Here is an 18,594-nt window from a genome sequence, read left to right as displayed (position 1 = left end):
CCGGAAGGCTGTTCCATAGCCTAGGGCCGGCAATAGCAAAGGCTCTATCTCCTCTATGCTTTAATCGTGATATGGGGACAGATACAAGTCTCTTATCTCTTAACCCTCCTTTTACCTTTGGGGTCAATTTGACCCCATTCAGTGTTTAACGTCTCTAAATACATACTTAAAAAAAAAAAATTTGCTTCATATTTAAAGACTTTTCCTAATGTAATGGGGACAACTGGGTAAACATAAAATTAACATGATGATAGGTTTTCAATGTTCTGTACGTACTTTTGTAGCATCGGTGTTCTTTGGGGTCAATTTGACCCCAGGCTCATTTTGCTGTATAAAACCGTATAAACCATATAAGAAATATAATTTTTTTTTGTTGTTCACATTGGTGATTAGGCACAAATCCCACATTTATGTTGGATGATATTGAGGTCATTATAAGTTGAGATTTTATGATCTTCAAAAACTCTGCTTTAGGGCCCTAACCTGACATTACCATATAGGCCTACTTGAAGTATTGCGAGAACCACTGATAGTTCACACGATATAGTGGAGGGGGGAATCATAATTCTCAAAAGAAATTAGATATTTCCAGTGCCAATTATATATGTCCAGGGAAGGGAAAACATAATTCTTGCAAGAACTTTGATATTTTGTGCCGTGGGGGAGGGGAAAACATAATATAGGGGATGAGCAAATGTATGAAAGCTTCCACAGAAGCCTTATAAACCATTTCTCTTTGTGCTTTGTGAGCTCTCTCTTTATGCTCTTTCTCAATTGAAAATTACCTCTTAGCAAAGTTTTTTGGGGTTTTTTTTGGGTTCTATACGGACCTGTTCGCCAGCAAGACACCAGTCGACCCGCCCGAAATGCAGGACGATGCCATACCAGCCATCCCGTCAGTGTTGACCAGTGAGGTCAGGCATGCGATCCAGAACATCCAGAAAGACCGGGCGCCAGGGCTGGATGGAATCGAGGCAGAGCTGCTCAAAGAGGGTGGACCGATGCTTTGGGCAGCATTGGCCAGCCGTTTCAGCCGCTACATGGCGCAGAGAAGAACACCAGATCAATGGAAGACGGCCAAGACAGTGCTGTTGTACAAGAAGGGTGACCGCGAACAGCTGAGGAATTATCGGCCAATCTGGCTCCTGCCGACCGTGTACAAGGTTTTCACCAAGGTGCTGTACAACCGACTAGCCAGGCAGTTGGACGAACAACAGCCACCCGAACAGGCCGGCTTCCGGTCTGGCTACAGCACAATGGACCACATCCACGTGCTGAACCAACTGCTCGAACGCTGCCGGAAGTACAAGATGCCCTTGGTACTGGCCTTCGTAGACTACGAGAAAGCCTTCGACAGCGTAGAGATCAATGCCGTACTGCTCGCCCTACAACAACAGGGCATCTCCTACGAGTACGTGGACCTTTTGCGGGAGCTGAACAGCGGATGCGCCACCAACATCACCTTGTTCGACCAGACACTTCCCACAAGAATGACAGGGTACAGCTGTGGCCAAATTAGAAATTTTTGCTGCTTCAGTTGTTATGATGTTGATTCACATTTTTCTAGATTATTGTGCAGAGTGATCAGAGGCATTTTACATCATTTCAAAAAGCTTTATCACAAAACCCCAAATTTTACTGTTTTTGTCCTTGGCACCAAATTACCAGCTAACATCATTTTACTAATCATATCATCAGCACATAATTGCTATAAGGAAGGAAGAAGTGCTTCCAATCATTGTGTTCTTCTGTTAGCAATGGTTTCCTCCAAAGAAAGATGGAGGATCATCTTTGCATCAAAATGGCCTCCATTTACCAGATCATCAACAGCTTCAAGAATAGAGGTTCGGCTGCAGTGAAGAAGGCTTTAGGATGTCCCAGAGTGTCCAGCAAGTACCAGGAACTTCTCCTCCTGAGGAATCAGCTAGGGAATCGTGTCACCACCAGTGCAGAACTGCTCAATATTGGCAGCAGGTGGGTGTGAGAGCATCTGCACACACAGCGAGGCCAAGACTTTTGGACAACAACCTGGTGTCAAGAAGGGCAGCAAAGAAGCCACTTCTCTCCAATAAAACATCAAATATTGGCTGAAATTCTGCAGGAAGTACAAGAATTGGACAGCAGAAGACTGGTGCAAAGTTAATGTATCTGATTAGAACATCTGGAAAATCGATTGTCCAGAGAAGAAAAGGTGAACGCTACCATGAGTCCTGTGTCGTGCCAACAGTGAGGCATTCTGAGACTATCAATGGGAGTGTCATATTGACCCCAAACCCATCCTTGATAAAATATATTGTGTAATATAATAAATAAAAAGCTATTAAAACACCAAAAAATATATATATAATTTTAGAATTTTAGATAAATCAGTGACATTTTATAGTGATTTGCTAATTTGTCCATAGTCGTGCAATAGGTATTCTGGATGTATAAGAGGTGGGGGTGGGGGTGGGGGGTTGGTGGTGTTTTATTTAAAGGGCTATTTAAGTAGTCAACAAAGAAACATAAAGTACCTGACTTAAACCTTTGGGGAAAAAAATCTAATTGTGGGGGTTTAAATTGCTGGGGTCAAATTGACCCCAGTGGGTAAAAGATGTTGGTAGATTTGAGGGTAACAGGAGTGTTAAGTTATCAATTTTTGAGGGTGAGCAAAAACACACCGTTTGTGTGTCTGTTCCTTCAAATGCAAATGAGCTGCTGCTCCCAACACAGAGGGCGGAGCTTCAAGAGCCTGTGTCATTTTACTTCACACAGACATGCACTGGAAATTTCTAAAACTTTTAGCCTTTTTATGTTCAAACCGAAGTCAGAAAGATGGAGAGACTCAAGAAGAAGTGACAACATGTAGACAACCTTTCTGAATGGTTGGTTGGTGAATTTATGTAGCTTATGTGTAGTTATCTTCTAGTCATTGATTAGCATATTCTGTCTTGATAATCTATAAATCATGTTCCCGGGGGCGGACTTTATGTAAATTTTAGGGTTAGTGATGTCACTAAACCCGGGAGGAAGCTCCTGTAGCCCTACCAGCCGTTTGTTGTAGTCCTCAAAAAGCAATTTCTTTAAAATAAAATATCTCCCTTTGCTTTGAACTTTGAGCTTTGTAACTTTGGAGATGTTGTTTATGCTCAAACAGCAACATTACACACTAACTAAAGTTAAAAAAAGTGAAATCATATTCAACCACCCCTTTAAGGATTTAAAATTGCAAAATTGGAGAAACGTGATCACATTTACGTCAAGGAACTTTGCAGTGGCATTTTGTACTAATTGGCAATAGAGCAATAGAGTATTTGGACATGCCATAGTAAAGAGAGTTGCAATAATCCAAATGAGATGTAATGAGCCTATGTATAGCAATTTCTAAAGTTATCTCAGAGAGAGAGGATTTAATGTAATGCAATATTATAGACCGTGCCTCATTGGTGGGTACCTTTGGCATGTAACCTGCATGGTTTATATTTTTACTCCACAAAGATGTATTGAATTGATCAAAAGTGAGAGTAAAGATTTCTGTTTCAAATAAATGCTGTTCTTTTGAACTTTCTATTCATCAAAGAATCCTGAAAAAAAAATTATGGTTTCCACAAAAATATTAAGCAGCTTTTTCAACAGTTTTTAACATTAATAATAATAAGATATGTTTTTTTTTTTAAGCATCAAATCAACATAATAGAATAATCAGCATATTAGAATAATTATAATTATTTCTGAAGGATCATCTGGAGACTGGGGTAATGGCTGTTGAAAATTCAGCTTAGCTATCAAAGGAATAAATTACATTTTAAAATATATTCACATAGAATATACACTCTTTACTCTTCTCTATATAGCATACTACCATACTATATGTAGGCCTATACTGATCCATGCACCATGTCTACAAATTGTCCTGAAGCCCAGATTCGGATGTTGATTTCACAAACCTTAAATCAGCTTTTACTAATAGCTCACATGCATGCATGCAACTATTTCAAGACATTTTGCTGCTAAATTTGTCAAGCAGCTGCTGAAGTCATTAGCACAGTGTGAATTCTGAAGTGGTATTTCTGTTAAACATAGCATCCAAAACAACATCAAACAGAAATGCCACAGTAGCCGGACATCACCCTCAGTCCTACTCTGACTATAGAATCAGAATAGAAACATCTGACAGTGAGAAATGTAAACCTAGAAACCCTGGTATTGGTAGTGAAGAGATGTGTGCAAAGGTACAAGGTCAGACCCCCCCTTTTTTTTTTTTTACAGGCATAGGCCTGTTGGGACAAAGCCATAAATCACTGACAGTGGTTTAGGTGCAGTGTATAGATCTTCTCAAAAGAAGTCAAGATTAAGAACCAAGGAGCAGAACACTTTAAACTTTTGCTTGTGGTTGAAGAGGTGCTCAGGCAAAAAACAAGGGCCAAGCCATATTTTAATGAGGATCTAGGGGTTACAGTCACAAACAGAAGAAAAAAAGAGTGCCAGGATGATAAGCAGCATGTTATTTTGCAGCACGGATGTGATACTTCACCTCTGCATGCTATTACCCAAAATATGTAACATTTAATAGATGAAAAAAGGCCATGCAGTTGCACATTTATGGAGATACGAGATATGTTTCTTGTGAGCACACGACTGTTTCTCGTAAGCACACGATACGTTTCTTGTGAGCACGTGAAAGTATTTTTGTATTTTTGCAAAGGTCCCTTAAGGGGCTCCGTACAGATTGGTACTTCCTGTTCAATTTCATTTTCACAATCACATTTTGAACTAAAATAGACTATAATAAGTGTAACTAGAATATTGGAAATGGACATACGGTTACTCTTTATTTTGAACTATCTCTTATTATAGTGCAACTGCATGTCAACTAAGTTACTTATACTTAAAAGTTACTTATAGATAGCAGAATGTTTATCAAAATAAAGCGTTGCATGACATACTTCTTTCCCCAGGGCTGGTACACATATCTGCACCTCTGTTATTTTAGTTTTATTTATACACTACTGTGGTATTAATCACAATTTTGAATTAGATTTTATTTTTATATTTAAATTTTAGTTTCAGTAATTTTATATTATGTACTTATGTCATTCTTACTGTTTGTTTATTTATTTATATTGCTATAGCTTTAATTCCCAGCTTTAGTAATTTTAGGAGTTCAACTTAAACTAATTTCAAGGCAACATTTATCATTTTACATTACACATTTACATTCTTATCAGTTCTTGCTTTCCATGGGAATTGAACCCATGACATTGGCGTTGCAAGTGTCAACGCTCTATTGTTTGAGCTACAGGAAAGCAAAGTTTTCATTTAAAAAAAAAAAAAAAAGAAAAAAAAAAAAAAGTTGATCATGCTGTTTTCAGCTTTATTTCAATTAACAAACTATTTGTTATAGGTAGACTTGTTTGGAGAATAGATGGATGAATGGATTTTTTAATAGGTTTTGTTTCAACAATAACAACAATGATCTGCACTGTAAAGTTACTGCACAATATGGGTTAAGCCTCAAGTAATTTCTAGACAAACCTGCAGAAAAGTTTCCATCTCCCTCAGCTCATGAGAATATTTGACAGATTGCCTTGGTGTGATGATAAAGCATGATGATGAAGATGCAATTGCAATTTCCCATATTGCTTTCTTGACCCATTTGGAATAGGTGACAGGCTTGTGAAAGTCATTATCCAATTGATGCTGTTCACATCAATATATTTTAACTTCTATTACAACTTTACAACATCTATTACAACTTTAAAAATCGTTTGACAAGTCTTCCAAAAAAAGCAAAATTTTCAACAGTTAGTATCAAAGAAAACATTATGTGTGCATGTTAAAATGACCTTGAATGTTTAACAATGGAATGTTTTATTCTGAAAGTCCATTATAGGCTTTTCAGAGTGGTCTTTGCACAAAGAGGCTTTTAAGAAAACGTTTTTTTTACCACCTGGATGGAGCCACTGATTACCTCTTTCCATGCAGAGCTAACAGCTGTATGTGCACTTACAAACACACTAAAGCATTTAGCAATCACTCATAGTCTTTTGATAAAAGCCAAAAAATGCACCTTGTTCCTATTTTCATTCTACTTATATTTCAACAATACAGTATGAGTCTGTAAAAAAAAAAAAAAAAAAAAAATCACATAGTGTAACAGCGCAGCGCTTCTGTGTTGTACGTTGGTCATGTGTGTAATGCGTGAGCCTACGTGGTGACGTAACACAGAAGCGTAGCGCTGTTACACTACGTGAATTCACTCAGGTCCACACAGAAGAAAATTAATAGTTGAATTTAAAAAAAATTTCGCACAAAAAGTATTCTCGTCGCTTGATAAACTTATGGTTGAGGCACTGTAGTGACCTGGACTATTTTAACGATGTCTTTACTAACTTTTCTGGGCTGGCAAGTTTCAATCCCTTAGAAGCCTATGGAGGAGTGATCCAGCTCTCAGATTTCATCAAAAATATCTTAATTTGTGTTCCGAAGATGAACGAAGGTCTTAAGGGGTTAGAATAACGTGAGGGTGAGTAATTACTGACAGATTTTTCATTTTTGAGTGAACTAACCCTTTAAGCATGCACAACTGTTTTCAACATTAATAATAATACAAAATGTTTCTTGGGTGCACAAGAATGATTTCTGAGTGAAAATTCAGTTTTCCATGACAGGAATAAATGACATTCTAGAATATGTTAAAACAGAAAACATTTATTTCATTTTCACAATATTTCTGCTTTTACTGTATTTTTGATAAATACAGTAATGAATTAATAAAATAAATAAAAATAAATGTATAGACTTGGTGAACATAAGAGACTTTAAAAAAACAAACATTGAAAACTCTTACCAACCTACAAAAATGTAACGTATATATTTGTGTGTCTTTAACAGATATTGCACCTATTATTATTTATATCCTAAATATTGTGATATATTTGGATATAATGGCAGTAAGTGTAGTTTGGAGTAATACATCTCATTCTTAGTGTGAGCCATAAACATGCTGTCTGAACCGCAGCAAATGGGGCCATTTAAAAAAAAGAAATACATGGAATGTCACTATCTAGTAGCAAGACTTACGTATATTCTTTAAAAATGAGAGAAAAAAAAATCTTATTTTGACAAATAAATAAATAAATAAATTCTAAGTATCCTATGTTGAGTGATGATTATCTTTGATAGCAGCCACTATGGAAGGAAAATATACCTGTCAGTAGTAACACGACAATGAGCATTGCTTCAGGACAAAGGCCTCTGATTGGTCTGGGTTATCGTGTCTCCATGTGATTGGTTTGTTATTCTGATGTCTCCCTAGTGTTCTGGTCCATCTGCACAGCCTTGGAAGAAGACCAAGAACCCTCAGAAGTACGTCTGTTCCCTTCCCCAAAGATCAGGCAGGCAAAACAAACAAATATTCAGTACTGTAACACTGTAACTGTCCCACTGTTTACCTGTCATTGACTGTTTTTTATTTTCTTTCTTTCTTTTTTTTTCCCTGTCATCAAGTGTCCAAATAATCTGAGGTTCAGAAATGAACCCAAATGCTTCTATGCAGAACTGTGCAGTAAATTTACCCATCTTTTGCAAGTGGAGGACCCTTATATTTGTCTACATCCCAATATAATATAGTTCCATTGTACAAAAGGCAATAGCAAACAAAAAATGACTGAATATGAATCTATAGCATTTCAAGATTTCAAGCCATAGTAGATCTCGACTCTGCCAAACACACGCGCACACACACACGTGCGCACACACACACACACACACACACACACACACACACACAGACACAGTGAGTGTGTGCAGAGATGCCTTGAGCAGGTTCACAGTTTCATTGATGTTGCAGCTGCTACGTGCTGATATCACACACACATGCATACACTGCTGTTCTGGGACATTCAGCCTGCCAGTATAATTCAGTAGCCTACTTTCAGCATTACAAATGACCATCTAGTTCTGCTTTTGTGAGGCAATTGAACATCTTTTGTCGTATAGTATTCAATATGTGGTCGCATTGTCCACTGAATCAATAATCAGACAGAATGCAGAGAAAATGGCAACAGTTACTATCTCATGAAATAATGGCTATAGGATATAAAACACATTTTTACTTTTCTTGCTTTATTTTATTTGTTAATCTGATTTTTTGTAACATGTGATGTCCAATTTAACTGATAATTAATAAACTTCATTTATGGAGACTCAAAACAGTTAGTAACTAAATTCACAAGACGTCTTGGAGCATGGCATGGCAAAAGCCATGCATTTTAATGTTATCAAGATTAAAAGATGATAACAACATAATTACAATAAGTCTTTGTGCAGCCCACGCAATTATCAGATGACTGAGAGGCTATGTTCTAACTCAATAACAAGAGCTCCCTTCAGCTATGTTCAGTCAATCAACACAAACTGCCATGACAGAGAAAAATGAGCTCCTTGATATCACACATCTTAATCACAATGTTTTGCATTTGCATTTCAGATACACTCTCCAAATAACAGTTCAGGCAGTTTCTATTGAATGTTTGCTCAAGTGCTGGCATGTAAGAATATCCTTTTTACTTTTAGCAGACATGACAAAGCTAAGGTACATAATCTACAGTATAGCAGGAGGGTGCAAACAAAGCAGAAAAGACTTTGTAATATTTATTTATTTTTTTAAATGAAAAGAGAGAGAAGTAGCTTTAGCTACTTTGGGGCAAATGCAATGTTTGACGCAAAAATCAGTGTCTTATTCACTAACCACCTGCAATCCAAGGTAAACTTCTATAGAGGTACATGGGAGAAGATTATGGAGACAAAATCACGGTAAATATATTAAAGTAGTAGTAGTAGTGTTAGTAGTATCTATGGAGAAGACCATAACAAATATTTTTGCATTCCCATGAGGAGTTTTTTTTGTATGCATGACTTTCTAAAAGAGGAAAACAATATAAAGAGAAAGATGTACAAATTTACAGTCAATCCCGCAGCAGAAAACCTGAGGTTACCTGGTTTTGTAATTTAATGCCAAGGTATAATGTATAATATACAAATATAAATGTAAAAAAAAAACGTTGCTATACTTATTATGTAAATTATTGCATAAATGCATCATTGGGCCCATTACCAACCATGGAAAGAAGACATGTGTATCTGTGCTGTATCAGAGCTTTATTTTGAGTACCTTTAATAACAGAAAATATTGTAGAAATAAAAAAGAAAAAGAAAAAAGAAAAAAATATAAGCAATTATCATTTATAATATTCAACCAAAAGCGTCTAGTTTAATTTTATATCATAATTATCTCAACACTGTAAACACATTTGTTAAAAAATTTAAAAGAGCCAATTTAGTTACATCTTCTAAATAAATTGCATTCTGTGTGTGCAATTCTGTGCCGTTTTCAAATGATTTCATCTTTTTTTGTGCTCAATTTATTGTGCTCGCACTTAACTCAGGCTATTTTTGCTCTTAGGTATCGAACAGCAAGTTCCGCTGGTGTAAAGCAGGACAGGCTTTTAGACAGATATTGTTTTATATTCTGCATCAATATCCTTAGGTTCAGCTAGCCGGATAAGTTAGAAGAAGCTTTGGATGGATGAAAAAAAAAAAACGGAGGAAACTACGCAGGAACATCACAGCGTAACAGAGGGAGGAAACTCAGCCACCAACATCCTGCGGGCTCATTACGCTGATGGTGGGTGGTAAGACCCTGGTGATGGAAGTCGAGAGAGTTTGTAATTTAGTCAGACCAGATGAAAGAGCAACATAAAGAAAATGGAAACACCAAAAAGGTAAACACCACCATCTCACTCGCTCTCTCCCTCTTTCGCGCTCTGTTTATTTGTCATTACTGGCATTTCACATTCAGATGTTGCAGCATTAACATCAAAAAGCAGCTCAGAATCTGTACTTTGTTTCTGGCAAATCATGAAAGGACACAGAAAAATGTATATGTTATGACTCAAACACACTATAGATGTTGTTCCATTGCCTGGTGATCACAGTCTGAAGTTACATAGAGCTCCACTGATCCATTCTCCTGAGCTAAATGGAAGCTCTCAGAAAAGAAAGAAGAACAGAAGAAATTGATCATTTTCCTTATTTCGGCTACAGAGTAATAGACCAATATTAAATTTCTCGCCAATTTCAGTATTTTTCTGACTTTAATCTAAAATAATACACCGCTGTAATGTCTGTTGGAAATTCAGGAGGACAAAGTAAGTTGAGAAAAATATCTCTTTTATCACTGATCTAGGATCAGGTTTCTGAAACCTGCTTAGTCTCGGTTACTAAACAGGGCAATGTTTTGCTTATTTCTTAGTAGAAATTATAATTTCTTAGTAAAATAAGCTGATAAAAAAGTACTCATTGTAGTGGCTCATCTCTGACAAATGTCAAAACACTGTAACATAAAAATACAAATGACGCATGTGTATCTGTGCTCTATCAGAGCTTTATTTTGAGTACCTTTAATAACAGAAAATATTGTAATAAGAAAGAAAAAAGAAAAAGAAAAAAGAAATTATCATTTATAATATTCAACCAAAAGCGTCTAGTTTAATTTTATATCATAATTATCTCATAACTATAAACAAGCAGAACAAAACATACAACATACAATTAATAAATTATGAAAAAGTATCATTTAGGCCATAACACACTGCCACAACACACTCTTGTGAATGTGATTTGCTAGTTCTTAAAGATATTATCAAGCCGACATTATTAATATAATTAGAACAAACAATGATGGCTTGGGCTGTTTCTGAGAAATTAAGGAGGCGTTGATGTTGCTTCTATACAAAAGTTCAATTAACAAGAAGTTAATCTTGAGTAAATTGTATTTTGACACAATATGATTGTAGTACGGTTCAAAATGTAGGGAAGGATGAGGACAGGGTCGGCTTGGGAGACTGGGTTTTAAACCAAAAATAAAATAAAAGTACAAAGAAAAGGTGCACTGTGCACACAGCGCTGCAACATAAACTCAGTCCACATAAGGGTTAATTCACTCAAGACGTCTCGCGCTCCTGCACTCGTGTCTCTCTCTCTCTCTCTCTCTCTCTCGTCACAGTCCTGTCTCTGTGCTGCTTCATGCGCGCTCACCCACAGGTCTCCCAGTCGTCTCTCTCTCTCGATGTTTCCCCGTCACTTATTTTCGGTCTCTCCACGCCAATCACTGAAACAAGACACAGGTGTTTGTCATTTGCACTTGACCCACTTACGCTACACCTGTCTCCCAATCCCCTCTCCTGTCACAGACTTTGCTAGACCACCTTGCCACAATGATCAACGTTCATCAGTTTTTGCTCAACAAAAATATTTCCAAACAAAGCCAAAGCAAAACCACTGTAATTGTGTTTCATTCCTGAATGATTCAGTGTAAAAAAAAAGAAAAAAAAAGGGTTAAGTGAATTATTCAATGACTCATTCATAAAGCCAGTTACTTGCTTTGTTCCTGAATGAATTAGCATTTTTGAATGAATCGGTTAAAAGAATGAGTCAATGACTCGCTCGTAAAGACAGTCGCCACCTGTTGGCATAACAATGTAACTTGCAGAAGGAGTAGCTCTGTCCCCAGAGTCAATTAAATCTCAGTTGCCAAATCAATTCATCATGAAGCACTGGTAAAATGTACAAAAAAAATAAAAAAAATCTGCAGACCACAGAGCCTCCCGAAGTGTCATTTATTTCTGATGTATTGACTCTTGCAAAAGGAATTCCAGAAAATGTCTCGGGTTACATCTGTAACCCTTGTTCCCTGGGAAGGGAGCGAGACACTGTGTCGTAAGAACGTCCCTAAGCATACGCCTCTGAAGTATGAATGAAACTATTCCAATCCTGAAGGGTGTTGCGTCATGACGTAACATGTGATGGCATACCCGGAAGTATAAAGTAACACCGGCACACACGTGCGTTAGCCTCGCGATGAAGCAAGCCGCTCCCAGGCAGTTCCCTTCTCAGGGAACAAGGGTTACAGATGTAACCCAAGACGTTCCTTTTCGAGGGAACGAGACACTGCGTAGTAAGAACGACACTTTGGGGAACGAATGCCCACTATGCCACGCGCCAAATATGCCTGCCCTAGTGTGAAATTGTCTCGGGCACAAGCCAGGACGAGAGCACTCGTACACCCGGCGTGTTGGGGAGGTGCAGACTGTAAAACCTGATAAAGGTATCCGCATACCTTTAGCCCAACCGGCTGCCTCACAGGTTTCCTGGAGGGGCACTCCCAAGTGGAGGGCCCTAGAGGACGCCATCCCCCCAGTGGAATGAGCCCTCACCTCCAAAGGTGAAGGCAAATTGCACACCTGGTAGGCCGAGGAAATAGCCTGTATAATCCAACTGCTAATTGTTTGTTTGGATGCAGGGAGCCCCTTCTTAGGTGACCCAGTTGGTCCGACCTCCTCTAAGAAGAGGTCATCTCAAGGTAAATACTCAGTGCTCCGACAGGACAGAGCACATGGAGCCTCTCTTCTAATTAGGATCCTGAGCACATCCACTTCCTCAGAAGCAGACAGCTCGAGCATCGGGCCCTCGTCACGGGCAGAAGAAGCCGCAGATGAAGAATGAGAAGGTGCCGCAGCAGTCTCATTGTCAATCTAGGGCAGGGGTGCACACATCGTCTGATTTGTTCACTCGCCATAATTATCTTTTTTCTGATATGAGACAAACAACACCAAATAGAACAGACAACAACAGAGAGCGCTTGCTGAAGAGCGAAAGCTAACACGTGTGAGTGCTGGCATCACTTTATACTTCCGGGTATGCCGTCACATGTTACGTCATGATTGACCACCAATCAGGATTGGAATAGTTTAATTTATACTTCAGAGGCATCTGTGTCGTTCTTATGACACAGTGAGAGTTCCTTCGAAAGGGAACTCCAAGGATCCAATGGTGAAATTTCCCCCCAGAAAACAAAAGGGAGTGGAAAGAAAGAATGATGGGAAAGAGACAGACTGAGAAGCAGGGGCTGTATTTTGTTCTGTCTCTTTTTAAGATGTTAGCAGTTTTCTTCAGCCACACATGAATAATAAATGCTCAGCCAATGTAAACCTTTGCATCAGATGACAGAGTATTTTGAATCCTTGGTTGACCCTCGTTCACATACCCTGTTATTAAAATATGCAATCATTAACACTTTACCTTGTGAAGTAAATAAAGATTTTAGTCATTTCAAACTTTTGTGATGACTTGTTTCTAGATGATGTTAGTCTTCTCAGCTAGATTCTGTTTAATTTGGCTGGGGTATGGATTAACTGCCAAGATCTTCAGGGGAAAAGGATGAGGAAAGAAGAACATGTCATGCTGTCTTTAAAAAAAAAACTCAAAAAGCCTGAATATTTATACAATAAAAACTAAGAACATTCTATTTGATTTTGTTGCACTTCATTACAGGCAGAGCAAATTTGGGGTTTTTGTCTCAATGTCAAGCACAAAGTTTGAACCTTTCAGACTCATTGGCTTCCCAAAAATGTCCCTTTTACCACAGCCGCCTTTGAACATCTAGAAGCAGGCCATTTATGACATCCTGTTGTATGATCTTAAAAGGTTCTTTAAAGGCTTGAAAAGCTTAGCACTTTATCACACATGCTGTGGTCTGGTTTAAAAACTGAGATCAGCTTGAGGAAAAGTAGGCCCTAAGCTCCAAATATATGATACCAGTTGGAGTGTCTCAAGTGACTGAAATAAATATATATCCGGGTTTTAACCAAGAGTTTCATATAATTCATAAACTTGTTAATCTACTACCGATTTCAGTGATATGATTGTTAGAGTGCTTTTAATGTGAATGCATATGTGTTGTGGTTTCACCTCTACTTGACAACGATAGACTATCACTAGCTTCTCTGTGTGGGCCCACTTAAAAACATTAGTGAGACAAATGGTAAAACATATAAGAGCATAGGCCTCATAATGAAAGTAAGTTCATCAGCTCTAGATTTTTGTTAATCACTCTTCACACCAACTCTCTCAATCACTTTAAAACTGAATAGATGTCAATTTCACTCATTAATTTACATTTTTCACATTCATTCACAATTATTCATTTAGCAGTCTATTAATCACAGCAATACACACATTTTTACATTTTCTTTAGAAAAATATCTCTTTATAAACAAATGTGTGTTTCCGTCTGGTTAAAGTAATCAGCAGTTTCATATTTTTTTTATTTTTTCCAATACAGCCAGTTAGCTGTATACAGAATCGTATGAACTTTCCAGTTATGATGTTTATGAACTTAATAGGCTAATGTTAAATATGAATAGTAAGCCTATCTCAAGTGTTTCAGTTTGGTTGATCACAACTGGACATGGCATTGTGAGTCAGACTGCAGTGTGCAATGTTTATTTATGCCTACTTAATGTCAGTTATTAGCTTTTACAAATGTGCACCATATGCAATATAGCCTGGAAATCCAGACCCAAATCCGAAAGATTAAGGTTCTGGCATTGAGTAATGAAAATCGCCCAACTCGAGGGGCCGGTATAAGCATGCGTTTGAAAATCTCACTGCACGCAATTGGATAACACTTTGACCAATCACTGTCGTGATTGCGCTTTCACTAGCACTGTCATCATCTGTTTAGCTCGTCTCTGGCCCGCCTATATCAGATACACCGATGTGATTGGTGCAGCTCGGCTACAAGTGCATAGTTAGTGAGTATCATTACTCAATACCAGAGTACTGTAACTCGCTGAGCAAATTCAAATTGTGCTCTTGTGATGACTCTGGATTTCCAGGGTATGTGCATGGTCAGCCGCAAAAAAATAACTGTCCACACCTTTTCAACTCAAATTTTTCACTGCGAGTCTTTAGTAAATCCTGACAGTAATTTTTTAACGCCAAACGGGGTTTGAGCTGCCGCAAACTGTTAGAAAATCTGGCCCTTGGTGTCTTAATAGTGTTAAACGTTGGTTGACGTACAAACCATCATAAGTGATGCTTACAATGCGGAAAACAAACAAAAACGTTATCTTTCAGTCGCTCTGGCACGTCATTAAAAATAAACTTCAGCCATGCATTTAGAAAGTTTTTGGAAGTGCAGTTTGTTTACATCCACTAATAGAACAACATCTGAGTTTGATGATCTTACTCGACATCTTTATCCAACAGCAGTCTCGATTTTGTGATTGATGGATAGAGTTGGCAAGATAAAACTTCCTTGATTAAATACAACGTTGACATGTTAAGGGCCGTCTAGGATAATCATGACTTCACAGTTCTCCCGATTTCAAATCCTGCCATCTGAGAAGGGTAGAAAAAGAATAATTCATATTTTAAATTGAGAAACATGCATTATGCATTATGTTTTTATTGTAGAGTAACCTCTTATATGTGTAAGATGCATCTTATTGTTTTTTTCCTCTGCTGTCTGCAACCCATTCAGAGAAGACCTGAGACCCACCTGTTGAGAACCGCTATTGTATGTCTGTGCTATCATCATTGAGAACCTTTTAGGAAAAACCCACGAATCCACTTTGTTCCTCCTCCATGTGTTCCCACTGATTCCCCCTGGTGAGTGCTACATCCTCCTAAGTGAATAGCTGTGGTCATTCCTGCTTCACACACACACACACACATTTTTCCCTTTGTGCTCTACTTGATCACACATTAATCTAGCTTTGAATAGGAGCCCAATTTCCTTTCTAAATGTCAGATCATATTCACTGGCCCTTATTCAGCGTCCGAGCACATCTGATTTCCAAGTAGCCATTAAGGTAAATGTCGGTGCATAATAAAGCCCTCCCTTGGAAACAGAATTGTAATCTGCAGTTCCTGAACTCTATTGTAGTTCCCGAGTGCATTAGCCCAGCAGTGAAGGCAATCAGTTGAGCAATCAAAAGCTTTGATTGACAGAGAGAGAGGTGGGGAAGTCAAGCCATGTTAAACGCGCAGCCAAAATCAGTGTCGACACTAGAGGAAAGAGCGGAGAGGCTGAATGTGTGTACATGGACACTCAGATTAGACACACAGATCTGCTCATAGATTCCGCTATGAACTGCCAGTGAGTACATGGGACAAAAGAGTCTATTCAGCTGTACGTGATAATTGAGAAAGCTGGTCGAGAGAAACTCCAGCTGTTGACCTTAGATCTCAGGCTCAGAATGGAATGTAATCATTGTGCCACTTCACTGTCTGGACTCCAACATTTAAAGGAATAGTTCCTTCATGTCATCATTTAGGGTAGAGAGATGGGAAACATCCCCCTTAAAGGAGAACTCCGGTCAATTTTAACATTGAGCTCATTTTTTTTGTACATTTGGAGTGCTGTCAGTACAGAGAACAACGACAAAAGTCCACAGTAGTCGATTGTCGAGTTCACGCGCATAGGTTTAGTACCTATGATCATGCGCGTGAACTCGACAATCGACTACTGTGGACTTTGACCGAAAACAGGATGTAAATACAGGTATGTGCACTGGCTGAATAAACATAATTTTTTATATATTTCTTTCACATCTACTGCAGTCAGATTCACCCGCGTTCACTCAGAAGGAATCACTCACATGATCTGTGCACTTGTAATGACACATCAAGGATGTTAAGAGGCTAAAAGCAGGTTTAAAACTTGCCCCATTTAAGTCAACAGGGTGCAAATTTTAAAAAGAGGATAACACGGTGTAGGCAACACCGATTTTTGTCGTTGTTCTCTGTACTGACAGCACTCCAAATGTACAAAAAAATTAGCTCAATGTTAAAATTGACCGGAGTTCTCCTTTAAGTGTTTTAAAAGCAGTACATATAAATATTTGTACTTCAGAAATGATAGGATCCAGATGCAGCAAAAAGCATTTTTTTTAAACAAACACAACACAAGTAAATCCAGGCAGAGAACAGAGTAATCCAGACACGGGCAAGGTAGGCAAAACAGAACTGAAACAAATGTACATATACATAAACATCCATAAAGGCAACGTGATCTCATGAGAATACGTGTGTATTTTTACGTAAAGTGTAATTCTACCATACGTACATTTACTTACGTTTTATACACACAGAAACGTATAATACTGATGTATTTCCAGCTCTAAAACGTAAAATATTTACGTATTAACAGCACAAAAACGTAAATTATTTACGTATGAACAACTCTACCGACGTACATATTTGTACGTATTCTTATTTATGCATATTAAAATCGTGGCATTAATGTTTTGACTCTATTGCATTCAAATGTCTTATCAATTACGTTTTCAGTCGCATTTATTATTATTAAATGCAGTTTACTCAAGAAATAGGCTAACCATTCGCTCTGTTCGTGCCTTCTGCTGCAAACTCGTTTCGGAGGATTAGCCTACATGCAGTTACACAAGAATACACTTTAAAACCTTAAAAATACCTTATTTAATCGTTTAACCATTTTGTAATATTTAATTTATTTACAGTGAGACACAAAATGCGTTTTCTCCAATAGAACAATAATACACCAAAACCCAACATAAATTCACAAAAGACATCAATTTTATTAGCTTGATAATCCAAATCTTTAGAATCCATACGTTTGCAAGAAAGATATCCACATTCAGCCCTTTATCCAGTGAGTAGAGATGGGGAGTCGACTCCAAAAGAGTCGATTCCCCGACTCTCACTAGCCCTAGTGTCGGAATCGACTCCAGGTCAGGAATCGACTCCCAGTGTCGAGTGTTTTTTTCAAGTTCAACACAGCAACAGTTCATTATAACGAAAAGATTATAGTGAATGTAAAGATACGGAAATTAAAACAAAAAGATAAAGAAATGAGAGGAAAAAATAAGTAATGCCAGGAAAACAAAGAACAATAATGTATAGATAGTTTTTTTTCTGTTGGGTCTGTTTTGCGGCTCAATCAATCATGATGTGGTTCAATACAGTCAATTGCCAATTGAATTGGTTGTGATTGGCACAAAACACTGCAGTAGGTTTTACGAACCAATCATGTACCAGTCCTCAGGGTGAGAGTGGGACATGCCCATAATTGGTAAGTGGTGGTTGATTGAGTGATACTGTTGAGTGATGACTGTTTTTGAATCCAGTAACGTTAATGGCAACCCCGACCTCAACCGTGTGGAAATATTTCAACCAGACCGAAGACAAAACTAAAGTTCGTTGTGATATTTGTAAACGTTGTTTAAAATTCAACAGTTCAACGTCGTGCATGTGGAAACACTTGAAAGCGTTTCATCGAACAGAACTCGCAAGTCTTCAACGGCCAAGCACCAGTCAAGATGAGATGGATGAGGTAAACGCTGTGTCGTAGAAATTTTAAACTGTATATTAAAGGAGTCATAATGTTGTGTTACCTTGGATACCCAAATGCTCTATTATAGTATTTTAGGCACTTCTAAAAAAGAAAAGTGAAAAAAAAATCAACACAGAGCCCCTCAGACCCTTATTTCTAAAGGCATTATTGTCTCGCGAGATCTGATGCGATGTTTTGGCTGTCGTGGACGGTCATTATAATAATGCAAATGAGGGGCGCGTTGATTGGTTGCAGGAATGTATTTTACTACTTCCAAGCGGTACAAAAACATAGACAAAATACTGCAATAGCTCAATAAATGTGACGGTACTTATTGTTAGTGAAATTGTAATCACAACCAAAGAAAAAAGAAAAAATACACCATTGCCATATAC

This window comes from Rutilus rutilus (assembly GCF_951802725.1).
Source record: "Rutilus rutilus genome assembly, chromosome: 2".
NCBI classification, from domain to species: Eukaryota; Metazoa; Chordata; class Actinopteri; order Cypriniformes; family Leuciscidae; genus Rutilus; species Rutilus rutilus.
This window is presented reverse-complemented; position numbering follows the sequence as displayed.